General features: G+C 41.6%; 1 pseudogene; it reads right to left on the bottom strand.

The window, feature by feature from the left end:
* Positions 1-2080: 2080 nt before the first annotated feature.
* LOC139741327 (transcription intermediary factor 1-alpha-like) overlaps positions 2081-8741 on the bottom strand; it is a 30738-nt pseudogene continuing 24077 nt past the window's right edge.

The following is an 8741-nucleotide window of genomic DNA, read 5'->3' as shown; positions in this document are numbered from 1 at the left end:
GCAAAATATTAAAAAGACAAGTTTGTCACAAATGTGTTGAATGTTCACCTTCCTTGACCTAGGTTTAATTGGATGAATAGGAGAGCATGTATTTGGGGATTTAAGGACTTTAACTTGACTTTGACCCATTCATAAGTTTATGCATTGAGTAATTTTCAAGGTACCGGTATGGAGAAAAAGTACAATTTCTGTATTGAATAGTAAATTGTTACCATTTTCATCTAGCCTTTGACCCTAAAATTCATAAGATAATCACTTTCAGGTAGAACATGCATAAATATGTAGTAAGTTTCAAGATAACTTGAGCCACTTCCAAGATATGGAGGAAAAGGTTAGTTCAGCACTTTCACTTGATCTTTGACCTTTTGACCTTTGAGGCAAAAAAAAGAAAAAAGAAAAAGAAAAACTTTCCAGAGAATTTCTATTAGGTTACACATGCATACACCAAGTGTAAAAAAAAATAATAATCCTGCTGGCATTGCATAAACATAAGAGAAATAGTAAAATTTTGAAGTGTTGCACTTGACCTTTGACCCTTGATCTTTGACCCCCATGCACCCTACATTCTCTAGATAATCACTGCCAGTCAGTACATGTATATACTATGTTCCATGAAGATACCTTGAACAATTTTCCAAGGAATGGAGAAAAAAAGGAAGTTTTAATGTTTTTACTTGACCTTATGACCTTTGACCTTTGACCTCATGACCCAAACTTTCACCAGAGAATCTTAATTGGGTAATACATGTATACACTAAGTTTCAAGAAAATATCTTTGGGCATTGCATAGATATGGTGGAAATAGTGAAATTTCATGTATTTGACCTTGACCTTTTGACCTTTGACCTTGAGCATGTGCACCCAAAAGTTGATAGGCACAACTTCACCCCCTAATACACATACATGCCAAGTTTCATTAGGATACCTTAACAGGTTTTGATAGTTACCTTGTCCACAAAATTCATTACGGACGGACGGAAGGACGGACAGAAGGACGGATGGACGGACGGATGGACGGACGGACAACCCGAAAAACATAATGCCTCCGGCACCACTTCGTGGCGGAGGCATAAAAAACATTCACATGCAGCGTCCAGATAGCTCCTGGTCAATTTGGCAAACATGATTTTCAACAATCCACTCAAAGTTGCTTGCATTCCTGACGAGCGCTTGTGAAAAAATACTACGGCTGCGTGAGATGATTGGCAAAACTTGGGCTACTTGCAGGACATGAAAGGAAAATATTGCAAGGCAATATCACAGACATACTCAGCGAGACTCGAGTTGATGAATGCAATCATTATATACGAGACAATTTATACCTGAAAAAAAACATCCAGGCTTGCTCTTTACATTACTGTATTTGGTCCAGGCTGAGCTGCTCCATGGGCCACTGTATTCATAACAGTTACTTTCTCCAAAGGTCTTTGTCAACCACGAGAAGTTCGAGTCAGGGCGTGGCAACATACGATCTCTCCCAACATGAATGATAATGCCCAGGGAGGATTTGAGCCTGCGACCCTGTGATTTTGGAGCAAAGATGAATACACCACGACGTATGGCCCACCAGGGTTTCTGGCAAAATGTCCGCTCACGAACGAGACGAAGACGTCGAGACTGTAGGAAAATCTCTGCCGCTATTGGTATCCCTACAAAAACGTTCATCCATCCTATATACACGCAGAAACGTCATACATTGGGAGCAAGGTGCACTTGTGACAGGACTTCAGCCTCGTCGAATGGGGAAGGGGGGTACTGTATACGCCATACACTATCGCGAGTCTAAATTTTCGCGAATCGCGAAATTCCTGACGATTTCGCGAGTGGTTAAATTCGCGATCGTGAAGTCCTGTACTGAATGGAGAAGAGTACACGTGTACGTCACATTCACATCGGGATCAGAGTCAATATTTTCATGTGTCTTTAATTTCGCGAACAGCACCTGACTCGCGAAATTCGCGAAAATAAAAAACCTCGCGAAATATTCGGCGTAGACAGTAATCTCAATGGCTGGCAAGAATGCTTCATCGCTGGTTTTAAAGTCTGAAGGTGGGGAGTGGGCGCTGGGCTGGGGAGGTCGCTACTTGATGTGTATGATGGGGGTGGGGAACTCCTGTTTTCGCCGCTTGGCGGGCCGGTCCTGCCCCGACCCTGCTGCAGTGGCGTGGGCCTGAGCATCGAGGTACTCTGGGAGGAACCGCCTGGTGAAGCGGGAAGCGTAACGCTGCAAGTGCTGGGCCACCTGACCCAGGGTGGATGATTCCTGGAAATACAAAACAGGCCAGAGTAATTTCAGTGATGGCTTCCTTACAACTGACTATTCTGAAGAAGGTTCATAATAGGCAAATACCTGTTAGTCTGTAAAGATGGGTTTCATTGGTTTTTGCTTTTTCCTGCGTGGATATACGTACATTTAGCTTCCCGATGTCATAACCACATTTTTAGTCTGAGAAACATTTGCTTAATATTGCAATCAATTTTTCATTAGCTGACTTGCACATTCATGAAAGTGTAAAGGGTGATTTTTTGTGTAATTATTCCTTGAACTTCTTTGATGAAATTCAGTGGGCAAATTAAGAAATAAGATAAAAACATATGCAGAGAGTCTTACTCTCTGCATATGTTTTTATCATACGACAGGTATTCAACTGTTAATTTCATTTCAAGTTTCCATTAGAAATCACAGACTAACAAAATGATTGTTAATTGTCAAAAATTGTTATTCTTTTTTTTTTTTTTTCAAGAGCCAGTACAGGTTTGACCTCGATTATCCGGCCTCCTTTTATCCGGAAAGGCTCTATTATCCGGACGCGTTTCACGCAGTGAAGGACTTTTTTTTTCCATCCAAAAATTGAGAAAAAACAGTGACTTTAACATCTTTTTCATGGATCTACTTCACTAATTTTCATAAGATGTGCATGATATATTTCTCAATATCTAATGAGGGTAAAACATGTATGATTTTTCACATAAAGATATACTTTTCTTTTTGTGAAGAAGGGGACTACAATTTTGCGTAGGCTACCATAGATTACACCACCGTTGCGGGGTATGCTACCTGCCTAGCTGCCAGTGCACTGGGACAGCAGCTTGGACGGTAGCTATATACATTAACATTTGTGTCTCCCATAGCCGGCCAATTCGCTTATCCGGATGAGCGCCGGTCCCCGACATGGCAGGATAATCGAGGGCGAACTGTAATATGGGGGCACCATCCCCCACCCACTCCATGGCTCTGATTACTACTATGAATATGTTTTATCCTTGCCTCTCAAGCTACATGTACCACTACAATTAACTCTTTTTTATCCCAGGGAGTCAAATGTGCACAAATTTTTACACACAAAACCTATGGACAGGAAAATCAATGTGACTTACATACGGTTAACAGTCTTTAGCTTCAAACACTACCATCGCCATATCTGACCCAAACCAATCCCCACAACTATCTATCATCATCATCATCAATCATCGTCATCGTCGTCGTCATCATCATCACCATCATCATTGTCATTGTCTATCATCATCCATCATCATTATCATCCATCATCATCCATCCTCATCATCCATCATCATCATAAACAACATCATCATCACCATCATCATCAACATCATTATCATCTGCCATCATCATCATCACCATCGTCATCATCATTATCATCCCCATCATCATCATCAACATCATTCTCATATGCCATCATTATCCATCATCATCATCATCATCATCATCATCATCATTATCATCTGCCATCATCATCATCATTCATCATCATCATCATCGCCCCAACAGTCCATCACTCCCCCCCCCCCCCCTTCCCCACTTCACCCCACAGAGGACAGGACTACTCACCCCGTTGTAGAGGTAGCAGTTGGTGAACATGACGCGCAGGTCCTCCATGACCTGGGAAGGGGTGCCATACTGACAGTGGGGGCAGGTAGCTCAACTTGACCTTGATGGTAGAGAGGTCCATGGGGTTGGTGATCAGCTCATGGTAGCCCTCCACCTGCCCAGGAGAGAGGGGGAGAAAATAGTTGGTGGGATCAACTGGACAGGTCAGAGCTTTTAACGAGCACAGACATTTGTTAAAAAACATGTATAGATGTGTGTGTGTGTGTGTGAATACATAAAAGTACATGGGCAAAACCCTATCTACTTTAACCCACTGAGGACGAGTCCTGAGTATACTTAAGCATGTGTCTATGGAAACATCGGTTTTCGAAATGGATGAGATATCCAAAGCAGGATTGCTTTGTACTTTATCTTTGGATATCTCAGCCATCCCTTTAAACCTTCGCAAAAAAATAACACTGTAAACCGCAGAAATTTTTCGCGGTACATTAATTTTCGAGTATTTTTGCACCACTTCTGACTAGAGCGACTTCTAAAACCAGTGAAAATATCTTCACAATTTTCTCAGCACATTGCGAACTGTTTGGACAATTGCCCAGCGCGAATTTCAACAACCCATGAATTTGTTTTTTAGGCCGCTCAGAGCGGAAAAATTATTCACGCGAAAATATCGACATTTACGGTAACAGCTTTCAGAGAAATGTGGGAAGGTGACGTACGTCTGGTCCTACAGGCTCCAGGAAGGGGTCCGAGTCCTCCAGACAGTACATCTCCAGCAGCAGACGCTGACAGAGCTGAAAGAGAACAAGACAGAGACAGACCGGGCCCTTTTAACTCCTTGCGTGCTGTGAGTGGTGATTGGCACAGAAAAACCCCATAGCATTGTACACTGTCCTATGTCCCTGGTACAGAAAAGGGTTAAAACTCTACACCTGCACTTTGGGACCACTGTCTCATTTTTTCTACTGCACTCTATTAAAGGGGCTGTACAGTACTGGTTGAGGTGGGGGATTCATGTTTTTTTACATTCCTAAGTGAGATAATGAGAAAACCTTTTATGAAATATGAAAGAGCATGTAATTTTAAGGATTCAACATTTATTTGATGAAAAATTGGTTTTCAAATGGCTGAGATATAAAAAATGTATGTATGTGTATGCCTCCGTCATAATGCATGGTTCTCATAATAGGTCTATAGTACAATGTCTTGACAATGTGCGATGGCAGTTTCACACAAATGGCAAAAATATCAAAATGACAGGTTTGCCACAAATGTGCTGAATGTTCACTTTCCTAGAACTAGGTTCAATTGGATGAATAATTAAAACGTCAGAGTGCAGGTATTTGGGGGAATTGATGATTTTTACTCGACTTTTGACCCTTTTACAAGTTTATGCATTGAGTAATTTTCAAGGTATTGAGAAAAAGTAAAATTTCAGTATCAAATGGTAAAATAGTATTATCTAAACCTGGCCTTTGACCTTTGACCTCACAATTCCAAAGAGAATCACTGTTAGGTAGAAACATACATAAATATGTAAGTTTCATGATAATACACCTTGAGTTACTTTTGAGATATGGAGGAAGAAGTGCAATTTAGCACTTTCACTTGACCTTTGACCTTTTGACCTTTGACCTTTTGGTAAGAAACTTCCCACAGAAATATATATTGGGTTATACATGCATACATCAAGTTAAAAAAAAATCCTTCAGGCATTGCATAAATATAAAGGAAAGTACTGATATTTTGAGGAGTTTGACCTTGACCTTTGACCCATGACCCCCAACTTCCCTAGATAATCACTGCCCATTGGTATATGCATATATACTAAGTTCCATGAAGATACCTTGAACCATTTGCGAGATATGGAGAAAAAACATGAAATGGGAAGATTAAACGAGAACTTACCGTTTGAAGTTTAATATTAATTTTATGAGTAATTGGAGGGTGAGATTACGTCATATATGAGATCCCGCTAGTGCGCGCGCCACTCAATATTAGAAGCAAGAATGTGACCACTGATGTAGGAAGATAACGAGAGATTAAGTTACCGTTTGAAAATTTGGGGGAGGGTGAGGTGACGTAATCTCACCCTCCAATTACTCATAAAATTAATATTAAACTTCAAACGGTAAGTTCTCGTTTAATCTTCCATTTTTATATCGTAATTTCGTGAGAGATTACGTCATATATGAGATTTCAAAGCCAGTGGTTACATTCTCGAGGCAACCCCCCCAAAAAGGGGTAGGAAGCATACCTTACAAGAGGTTCCATTGCAAATCTCATTCAGGTTGAATGCTGCAGAGATATTGTGTCTCCAAGAGTTCACAAGTTTCAGGCAGTTCAAGACATGTCTGCCCAAATCTTAAATTGTTTCTACAAAGGTTTTCTCAGCAGGACAGGGCTTGTTGTAGTACTTGCGAAAGATTCTTTCGTTGGCCCAACCGGCTTGCGCAAGTATCTTAGATACTGGGAATTTTCCTTATTGGCTGCGGAGGTAGACGCTGCCCGAGTAGAGTGCGCCTTGTAGATCCCTGTATCAATACCCGCAGCCTCCAAAACCTCCTTAATCCAGCGAGCGATTGTTTGAGATGAAACCCTGTGATACGGTTTCTTGTAGCTAACAAAAAGGTACCGTTCACTAGCTCTGATTCTGCGGGTCCTGCTGATGTATTCCTGCAAGTACCTGACTACACAAAGTCTCCTGTCTGGCGGGTATGCCTGGAGCTTGACACTGTGTGAGTAATTTCCAGGCTTGCTCTGTTTTAGGAGATCATGAAGGTGAAAGGTGACTGCATTATCTCTTAACACCATACCATCCAAGCTTAGATAGTGTAATGATTGAATCCTTTGTGCTGAGATTAATGCAATAATCACACACAATTTAAGCGTCAATTTTTTCAGGTCCAAAATGTGCGCTGGGGACCAAGAACGAAGAAAATTGAAAACAAGGTTAACGTCCCACATTTCCATGTATCTAGGCTTGGGTGGGCGTAGCTGAAAGACTCCCTTCATAAACCTCTGGATAAAGGGATGGTTTCCAACTGTAAACATAGTATCTCGAAGAATCACAAATGAAGATAGAGCACTCCGTGCTAAGTTTATGACACTGTAACCTGCCCCTTTATCGAAGAAAATGTCACTCAGGAATTCCAGGATAGCTTGAACATCTGAGTACAAGTAGTTGCTGCATTTTTTGTCACAAAATGCTTTCCATTTGTTTATGTACACTGCATACTGTTTTTTAGTCCCTTTTCTCCAAGAGGAGGCCATTACAGCAGTTATCCGTGCATTCAATCCCGCATCTCTGAAGGGCTTGCACAGAACCTGCAAGCAAAAAGATCAATCTGAGTGTTAAGTGGGTGAGGAGTGTTAGAAACTGGCAATGTTAGTAAGGATTCACTCCTATGAATAACAAGTGGTTCCTCATTCATTATCCTGTTTAGGAGAGGAAACCATGGCTGGCTTGGCCATTTTGGGACTACTAGTATCCCAGTTGCATTATCAGATTTGATTTTTTGAATGCACTTAGCAACTAAGCAGAAAGGAGGAAATGCGTAGAAGTACCACTTTCCCCAATCGAGAGTAAAGGCATCAATAGCCTTGGCATGTGGGTCGGGCAACCATGAGACATAGCTCTCTACCTGCTTGTTAAGTCTGGAGGCAAATAGGTCTATTTCTGGTGTCCCAAAACGTGAAGTTATTTCTTGGAAAATTGTGCGGTCAAGCATCCATTCTGTGCTGTCATTGAAAATTCTAGACATTCGGTCTGCCTCCACATTCAGCTTTCCTGGCAAGTGTGCTGCTGTGACCCAAATTTTACTAGTTTCGCACCACTGCCAAATCTCTCGGGCTGCCCGATCACAGTCAAGGGATTTAATGCCTCCCATGTTGTTAATGTACGCAACAGCAGTACTGTTATCTACCCGTAACAAAACATGAATGTTTTGTGAATTAGAACAGAAGGACTTGAGTCCCATGCCAGCAGCCAGGGTCTCCAGATAATTAATCTTATTCTCCCTGGCTTTTTGCAGCTCGTCTTCATTCCATCTACCCCCTGTATGGGTGGTATGATCAGATGCCCCCCAGCCTTTGCCACTGGCATCCGTGCACAATTCGAGCATAGGTTTAGGGTGTCGTAATGGTGAGAAAGCAGACTGCACATTGTCTGTCCACCATTGCAGCTCTTGTTTTGCTTCCAAAGATAGGCTCATTTTTCTGTCAAAATGCCCCTTATTCATTTTGAGTGCTTTGATTTTGTCCCTTTCTAAAGCCCTGTAATAGAGCTGTCCATACTGGACTGCGGGAAATGATGCTACCATTTTCCCGATAATTCTAGCCACCTGCCTGATACTGGGGTTTGCTATTTGCATAAGTTCAGTGCACAAGGACTGTATTTCCTCTGATTTGTTATCAGGCAGTCGAATTGTCATGGTCTGAGTATTGAGAATGAAACCAAGAAATTGTATTTCTTGAGTGGAGCATAGTACTGATTTTTCTGGGTGTACCAAGAACCCAAGTTGTGCAAGGATGCTAGTGGTTTCAAAAACCGTGTGCAATGTTTGATTCTCACTTTCTCCAATAATGAGTACGGTACATCGTCAAGGTATCCAATTACTACATGCCCTTGCTCTCTCAGTAATGTGAATACAGGTTTCAGTAGTTTAGTGAATAACCTTGGCGCCATGCTCAGGCCATTAGGCAGTACTTTGAATTGCCAAAGTTGATTTTTCCAGGAGAACTTTAAGAACTTCCTGTGTGTTGGGTGCACAGGTACTGTATAGTACGCGTCCCAAAGGTCGACTGAAGCCAAGAAGCTATTTTCTGAAATGAGTTCAATAGCAGTATGGATATTTTCCATCTTAAAATGCTGGTACTGGAGATATTTGTT

The sequence above is a fragment of the Diadema antillarum genome, unplaced genomic scaffold (genome assembly GCF_040938485.1).
Source record: "Diadema antillarum isolate AM-2024a unplaced genomic scaffold, OU_Dant_1.0 seq00000920_RagTag, whole genome shotgun sequence".
Classification (NCBI taxonomy): domain Eukaryota; kingdom Metazoa; phylum Echinodermata; class Echinoidea; order Diadematoida; family Diadematidae; genus Diadema; species Diadema antillarum.
This window is presented reverse-complemented; position numbering and strand designations above follow the sequence as displayed.